Source organism: Myotis brandtii, unplaced genomic scaffold (assembly GCF_000412655.1).
Source record: "Myotis brandtii unplaced genomic scaffold, ASM41265v1 scaffold6, whole genome shotgun sequence".
In the NCBI taxonomy this organism is placed as follows: Eukaryota; Metazoa; Chordata; class Mammalia; order Chiroptera; family Vespertilionidae; genus Myotis; species Myotis brandtii.
The window spans coordinates 42,733-51,733 of record NW_005370271.1 but is presented as its reverse complement, the minus strand read 5'-3'; positions in this window follow the sequence as shown (position 1 = coordinate 51,733).

Genomic DNA, 9,001 nt, shown 5'->3' with positions numbered 1-9,001 from the left:
GGAATCTCACCTCTGCCTCTGAGCAGCCATGTGAGCCTGGGTGAGCGGCTTTCCCTCTGTGGGGCCCGCCTCATCCTGAAATGAGGCCACGATAGCTCCTACCTTTTAGGTTGTTGTGAGGATTGAAGGAGTTAACATAAGAAGCTTTTACAACAGGGTTTGGCAGAGCATAGTAAGAGTTATGTCAGTCTTGGCTGCTATTATTATAATGTGTTTTTAAATTTTAAATAAGGGAGGCACAATTGGCCCCCTTGACTCTGATCTCTACTCCCTTCCCTCCAGCTTCTCTGCTGCTCCTAGTCACTCCCTAAAACCTAAATCATGCCCAACCAGCGTGACTCAGTGGATGAGTGTCAACCTATGAACCAGGCGGCCAGGGTTTGATCCCCAGTCAGGGCACATGCCCAGGTTGCAGGCTCCATCCCCAGTGTGGGGTATGCAGGAGGCAGCCAATCAATGATTCTCTCTCATCATTGGTATTTCTATCTCTCTCTCCCTCTCCCTTCCTCTCTGAAATCAAGAAAAATCTATTTAAAAAATAAAATGAATAAATAAAACCTATATCATGTTACTTTCCTACTTAAAAATCTTTAGGCTTGAAAAAAGAATTTTGACTGGAGCTCAGCTTGTCACACATGTCGTAGGTGACTGTCATGGGCCAGGCCCTGGAACAGAAGACGTGCAAAGATGAACAACAGAAGGGCATTCTACTGATTTGCTCACATTGGTTCCCAAACTGTGGTCCACAGACCTCCCGCAGCATCTCTGGTGCCAAACAGAACTGTAGTAAACCAGATGTATCAGTGCTCCGAGCAGAGTGAGGGCAAGAAGTCTAGGGCTTGACCCTGTCACCAGGGTATGGCAGAAGTCGTGGAAAAGGGGAGATAGGAAGTGAGCCACTGGGGGCTGCAGTGTTCTTTCTAAAGAATAGGTCACATCTTTTCTGCCACCCAGGAGAGAGCTCCCGAGCCTGCAGGAGGTCTAAGCTCTTGGCCAAAAGGAAATGGGTGAAGAAATCAGACCCCACCAAGCCTCCCTACTTGGAGCATCCTCCACCAGGCCAGCTTGGCATCTGAGAATTGGCCAGCAGAGCAAAAGCCCATTGAATTTGTGAGCTCTGGACACAAAATCACTCTCTGTGGCAGCTCTGATATTGGCAGAGGGAGCTGTAGCTCTGTCCTGTTTATAGAACAGCAGCTGATAGATAGTGACTTCATAGTTGGATATTTATGAGAGGTTTCATTTCAAATAATATAGTTTTGGCCCGTGGCAATGCGAAGGCTCTTCCCCATTATTACCGAGAAGCTAAATCTTTGGGTATATTGTAGCTATAACTGCAGGGTCTGTGTGATCTACCCGGAAAGACTGGGCAAGTTAATATTTCTCAAAGCAATGAAAGCTTTATTATAAAGTCTCATTAGGAAGTTATCTGTCCCTAAAACATATAGGCTATCGGAAGGTCAGGCATAAAAAATAGCAACTTTCCATACTTTTCTTTCCCCTTATGACTTCCATCACATGACGAGGTAGTTAGAAAGGGAAAAAGTCTCCTGCTTTCCATTTCAGAAACCAAACACCTGCCATGCCCTCCAGCCAGGTCCCAGCTCCAGGTGAGCCGGCAACAGCCATTCTTTGGTGTTTGAGGACAACGGCCTTTGCTGTGCTAGGCAATGAGGCCTCTGCTAACTTAGTGCTGTTTGTAGATCTGTCAACTGTCACCAAATCCTGAGTATCCTGTGTCCCGGTGGTAAAGGAAGACTACGCCCCTTTTAACACCACCTGGGCCTAGCTTCCAGGTTTTAAATCCCTGTAAGGTTATGGGAGACCCTTGGCAGCTAAGGAAGTCACTGGGTCTAGAGAAGGCGGGTGGGAAGGGAGGTACAAAGACCCTTTAAGGGTGGGCGCAGGGAATCAGCAGGGAAACACCATGTCACTGCAGCTCTTCTTAAAGGGCCGCTGGATGGCACTCATGGGCCTGAGTCACAGCGGCTCTCTGGGTTTGGGGAAGACACCATAAGAGCTAAAGTGTTTGGAAAAAGTTGGGCAAGAAGCAAGCGTGGTAGATAACTTAGCAGAGGGCTTCAGTGTGTGTGTGTGTGTGTGTATGTGTGTGTGTGTGTGTGATGCAGGACATGGAGCAGGACCCATGGTAATGTCTCACATTTTTCAGGAGGCCGGTGAGAAGTTATACCTGGTGATATGGGATGAATCGAGTCGTCCCTTATCTCTGCCTAAAATTCATATGTTGAAGTCCTAAACCCCAGAACCTCAGGGTGGGAGTGTATTTGGAGATAAGGTCTTTAAAGAGGTGATTAAGCCCTAACCGGTTTGGCTCAGTGGATAGAGCATCGGCCTGAGGACTCAAGGGTCTCAGGTTCGATTCCGGTTAAGGGCATGTACCTTGGTTGCAGGCACATCCCCAGTGGGGAGTGTGCAGGAGGCAGCTGATCAATGTTTCTCTCTCATCGATGTTTCTAACTCTCTATCCCTCTTCCTTCCTCTCTGTAAAAAATCAATAAAATATATTAAAAAAAAAGAGGTGATTAAGTTAACGTGAGGTTATTGGGGTGGGCCCTAATGCAGTGACTGGTGTCCTTACGTGAAGAGGAGGTCAGAACACAGACAGGTCCAGAGGGAAGTCTGTGTGAGGAAAGGGGAGAAGACAGCTATCTCTAAGCCAAGGAGAGAGAACTCAAGAAACTAATCCTGTGGTCACCTTAATCTTGAACATCCAGCCTCCACAATTACAGAAAAATAAATTACTGTTGTTTAAGCCACTCCGTCTGTGACACTTTGAAGGGCAGACTCTAATGCATAACTGCCCATCACCATACACAATGTATTTCTTTTCAAAGCCTGAACCCTGGCGTGGGGAGCACGACCTTGACCTGTGCCTGGACTCTCCTACAAGCTGCATCCGGCGTCAGGCAGGGTCTGCTCTCAGACACTCCAGGTCTCTCTGACCTTGGCCCAGGTGAAATGCTGGGCTCTGAAAGTTTAAGGCTCCATCTTTTCCCCATACATCTTATCTCAATAATTAGATCTTTAAAAAGTTACTTTCTTGTTAGAGTCAGTATTTCTTCAAAAGCTATAATTATGGGAAATATTTAGTCTCAAATTCTGTTTCTTGCTATTTTGCTACTAGAGAATCTGATAAAGTATTTCCCAAAGTGTGTTCCAGAGAATATCCATGAGATACTCTAATATATTTTACTCACAAAATAGATTCTATCATCAAATACATTTGAGAAACACTGTATATCGTGCTCCCTCTTAGACCTTCATAACATACATCAGCATTTTAAAAGCTCTGAGAAGTCCTGCACCAAAAAGCCCTTTAACTTTATTTAATCCAGTATCTCACAAAGTTATTTGATCAAAATGCCTTTTTTAAATCCCCAAATCATCTAGCCAAAGCGGTGTTTCAAGGAATATAATGCCAGTAGGTTATATCTTGCTAGGCATTATGTGCAGAGCACTATAGATATTTTAATTCATTTTATCTGGATAACAAGATAAGGGGACGTCTACATTTTCTCTTGGATTAAGCCATGAGTGGCAAGACTGGCTGAAAGTCTGGTAGAGATGGTTTATTGGGCAGGAGACCTATTGGAAGATGGTCCCCACCTCAGCTCTGCGTGGGGCCAGGCTGCTGCTTTATTTTCAGTAATCCTATAAAGCACTTTTTTTTAAAAGAGTTTGGGAATGGTGGAAATGAGAGCTATAATTTTATTATGTAAAAATGAGAAAAGATGGGATGTGTGGTTTGGGGACTGACATCAATTAGAAATTCTAGACACTCTAACCTCACGCTCTCAGCAGCACTGGCCTACTTAAACAGGCCGGAGAAATCCAGTGGGTTCTATGTGGGGCCATCGGATTAGACTGCAGTGTTAGCTAAGCCCCAACAAGAACATCTGCTCTAGAAAGTAGAAACCCAGAGCTTGATAGCCACTCTTTGTTTTTAAGGTCCTTTTAAATCAAGAAGTGTAGAGCCATTAGGTGCCAACAAAAACCAGTTAAACCACAAACTGTGATTTTTTTCTTTTTACCGATAGTGTCTTTTATTTTTATACAGCAACCTAACAGCAAAAGTTCCAATAAAAATAGCTCTTATTGAACATGCAACCATATGCCAGGTGCTACATAGACTGCACACTTTGTGTTATTCAAGCCTATGAGGATGTTTTCCTATTTTACAGCGAAGGATATAAGGTTTAAAGAGGTTAAGTGGGGTTGCACAACTAACCAGTAACAGGCAGAGACAGGGCTCCAACCCAAGGTGACGGAGGTCAAAGCCATAGCTCTTCACCTCTCCAGCGTACTGCTTGGGTTTCTCACAGGGTCAGTTTGCTTCTTCGCATCTCCTTGTGAGTTCGTGGCTTTGGAGATGGAAAGTTCAGTGGATATTTCCAAGGTCGGAAGGTGACATGTTCTCATTACAGTTTGCATTTGTTTCATTCCTATTATTCCTATCCAGGTTCTGGAGACTTCTACTGCTTATTATAATAAGGAGGCAGATGGAAGGAAATTTGTCTTCAGGTGGTGACACACTACAATATACAGATGTATTATAGAATTGTGCACCTGAAACCTGTATAATTGTATTAATCAATGTCACCCCATTAATTCATTTTAAAAAATAGAATAAGAAGTGGGAGTCAGAATGGGTCTTGAGACCAAATAGATCTGGGTTCAGCTTTGCTACTTACTAACTGTATAACCTGAGCCAGGCAATCTCCCTGTATCATTGTGACCTTATCTGCAAAATGGGTTAACAGCATCTGCCTTATTGTTGTCAGATGAAAGGCAGGGTAGGCTAGAGGCTTGGTACATGAGTGGCACTTAATAAACTGTGGCTATAGATTAGCATTTAAACACCGTGAACTGATGTTCTTTTATGTGACTCATAACATCAAGTCTACATAAAATATCTGGGAAGAAGCAAAATGAGAAAACCACTGATGGACTGCATTGTGGTGATTATCCTATTTAATAAAACCCTAATATGCAAACTGACCGAATGGCAGAACCACTGGTTGCTATGGCCCGCACTGACCACCAGGGGGCAGACGCTGAACGCAGGAGCTTCCCCCTGGTGGTCAGTGCGCTCCCACAGGGGGAGCACCGCTCAGCCAGAAGCCGGGCTCACGGCTGGTGAGCACAGCAGCGGTGGTGGGAGCCTCTCCTGCCTCTATGGCAGCACTAAGGACCCCTCGAGGGATCCTGGACTGTGAGAGGGCGCAGGCCAGGCTGAGGGAACCCGCCCCCCCCCCACAGTGCATGAATGTCGTGCACCGGGCCTCTAGTTTTTAATATTTCCCCCCAGAAGACTGAATACGGGTTATTTTATGTCTATGTTCTATTTGGCAAACATTATAAGACTCTGAGCAGACAACAGTGCCACGCCAGCAGTGCTTATGAAAGCACTGTATGCTTCTCTGATAAAGATATAACTTGATTGCCCTGAATGTACTCTCTTGGTTAATACACCAAGCAAGTGGGAGATCACCTGAAATACCTTGCCTACCATTTATAGTGTCAGAAAATACAACTCACCTTTAAAAAATGCAAAAGATTCATTTCAAGGGAAGGCCGTGCTTATACATACAAATGCATTTTTTTTAAAGCAACTCACCTGTGTAGTGCCGTGAGGCTGCATGGTCTGAGATCCTTCACCTTTGCAGAAACAAAATAGAATTTTCTTGCTCTCTGTGTTCCAGGCGCGGCTGGCGAGGTCAGAGGTCGTTCTGGCGGCAGGATGCCAGCTTTTGTGAACTCCTCTGCGAGGGCTGTTAGAAGGAACTGCTGCAAGGCTGGGCCCTGTATGCAAATCGATGGCTCCAAAAAGTCCTTTCTGGGGAAGGGTGATCTGCACTGGTAGCAAAGATGCCAGCAATACCTCTGCCTCGAACTTCTGGGGGTATTAGCGTCCTGGCGGATTGAGAGGGATCTTCAAGCCACAGGCCACAGATAATGCCATTACGTCTTGATGGGGCTGCGGCTTGTGTTACCCTGTAGGTGCTGTCATCTTGCAGGGCTGCTGTTGCACAGGCCGAGCAGGATCATTTGAGGAGGTAACGGAATCAGCAAAGAGAATGCTGGCTTAGGAGACACGGCTTCCAGTCCTGGTCGTGTCCCGTGTTTGATCTCGGATGCACCCGGCAATGCTCTGATCCTTCAATGAGACAAAGATGTCCCTAAGCTGGCGGGACTTCCTGCTACCCCAGTTACATCCGCATTCTCATTGTCGAGGGGATGTAATATGTGCATCATCACGTATCAAATGAATTAGGTCCTGCTTCTGTCGCACATTTCCAAACGACTTTCACATTTACAATCTCGCTTTGAACCCTGTCACAAACCAGCGAGATAGGAAGGGCAAATATTTTCGCTCCATTTAACTTATTAGTAACAGGCACATAGAGAAGAAGTGAATGGCAGAGCGCAGATCTCTGGACTCCCATTCCTGGGCTTGCACACCAAATTAACCCGGAGTGGCCTTGTGGGATATGTGTGAAAGGACATGCAATTGGATTCTTTGTGGGAAAAGAAACTAGATGAGTTACATTAAATTACTACGGAAGCAGGTAAAATACAGTTCTACTTCCCTCACTGAGAGTTTACCTTTGAATCCCTCTGTGAGATGGATTAGAATGTTTTGTTAGGATTTGAGAAATATATAATCCCAGAAAAGGTACACCTCATCTTCTTTTTAAGGGGTGATTCCTCCTGGGACTTCTTTACATTCAGAAAATTCACTTTCTTATTACGTTCTAAGGTTTGTGGCTTTAAATGCCACGGCATCTGAGTTTAACTTTTATTGGTGATATTTGTGGTTATCACTTTTCCTTTGTTTTGACTCATAGATATGATTTGATTTATGAATGAAGGCTTTTTGACTCTTCAAGATGCATTTTGGTGAATTGATTCAATAACATGTTATTGAAAAGCAAAATCCATGAGGGACATACTTTCCTACTTCCCCTAAAAAAGAAACCTCATCAAAATCAACTTTATTCATTATCAAGCCACGTTTCTGAATGTAACGAGGATGACAGAGCCACATTTTTTGTTTGTTAAATATGTCCATGTAAGTATTCAATCTAAAATGTCAGCTTCATGACTGCTTCTAAAATTTGGAAATTAAATGAGTATCCTAATCCATCCTATATAATAAAAAGCTAATATGCAAATTGACCAAACGGCAGAACCACCAGTCGCTGTGATGCGCACTGACCATCAGGGGGCAGACACCCAACGCAGGAGCACTGCTCAGCCAGAAACCACGGCAGCACTAAGGATGTCCGACTGACGGCTTAGGCCCACTCCCCCGGGGGATGTCAATCGGACATCCCCCGAGGGCTTCTGGACTGCGAGAGGGTACAGGTTGGGCTGAGGGATCCCCCCCCCCCCGAGTGCACAAATTTCATGCACCTGGCCTCTAGTAGATAATAAACATGATGTAATTCACATTCTGGCTAAACCTGCCAGGCTTCATTGGGGGACTTTTTGTCATGCTGTGGCCATATCGGAAACAGGACCTGTCCTGTTCCTTCTTGGCACTAACATGAAAGGTTCAATGCGACAAAGGAAAAGCTTTGCTTTCTGTCTGCTGTCTGCATTATTCACACCCAATAATCATATCGCATTGATTTGGGCTCTTTCCTTCCATGTGGCAGACATACTCTCCTATTTTTCTTTCTAGAAAATATAGCTTTCTTGCACCTGTTGTCTTTCACTAAGGCATTTGCCATCTGGCTTCCCATCTGATTTCATATCACAAACATCTGGAGAGCTTTGAAAAACACAGATCTTGAGTCCATAGATCTGGGGCGAGTCCATAGACTCTGGAATCTGTTGTCTGCAAAGCTGCCCCAGTGAATCTTGTGCTCAGCCAGGTTTAGGAACCACTGGTCCAAAGATGTGTATCAGAAGTCCTCAAGACCACCCACGGGTTCAGTGCATCTCTAGGAGGACTCAGGACTCAGCACATAGAGGCACCCATGGCTGTGATACACTACAGCAAAGTATACAAAGTATAGTCAGCACATCGAGTCAAGTCCAGAGGAAACCAGGCATCAGCTTCCAAGAGTCTTCTCCTCACCTAGTCACCAAGATGTGCTTAATTCCTCCCATATGGGATTGTGACAACATGTGTCAGTGTTAACTACCAGTAAGTTCATCAGAGACTCAGTTTCTGAGATTCATATAGGCTGCCTCTGCTTAGCATGAGCCAGAATTCCAGACTCCCAGAAGAGAAGCAGGTGTTCAGCATAAGCCACATGGTTTGTACAAACAGTTGAGGCTGAGGGCGCCACTCTTACAAATTAGGGAATACTGGGAACTCTCCCCAAACCCTAATTCTCAGATGCCAGCGATGGTCATCTTGCAAACAGAATTTTTAAGGATAGTCGTCTCAGGCCTATTATGTTAACTTCTTTCTACACAGTATATTAACCAAGTTTCTGTATTGGTTGAAAATGGGTTGAATCTCCAGATGAAAATGGAGCTTCAGGTGATGAAGTCTGAGATACTATCCCTTGAGGACTATAATACAATTCATGCCTTGTCTTACTAGTAAATAAAGGGTGTCCCAAAATTCACGCAAGAAGTAATTTTGATAGAAAACACAGGTTTATAATTAAAAATTGTAATTTTTTTTATTGATTCTTAAAGTATACAGTATAGGGTTATGTATGGAATAGCATATTGGGTAAATGGCCTCCACGGCTTTGCTGGCACAAACACAATCTTTTGTTATTGCCTGAGCAGTCGCATTTTTGAAGAAGAATGGTCCGATGATGCTTCCAGCCCAAAATCCGTACCAAACAGTGACACGTTGTGGATGCATTTGTTTCTCAACAATCACTCGTGGATTTTCTGAACCCCAAATGCGACAATTTTGTCGATTAACCAAGCCATCAAGATGAAAATGAGCCTCATCGAAATTCAGCCACATTTATGCAAAACGGTCATGGAAAATTTCAACAAAAGAGTG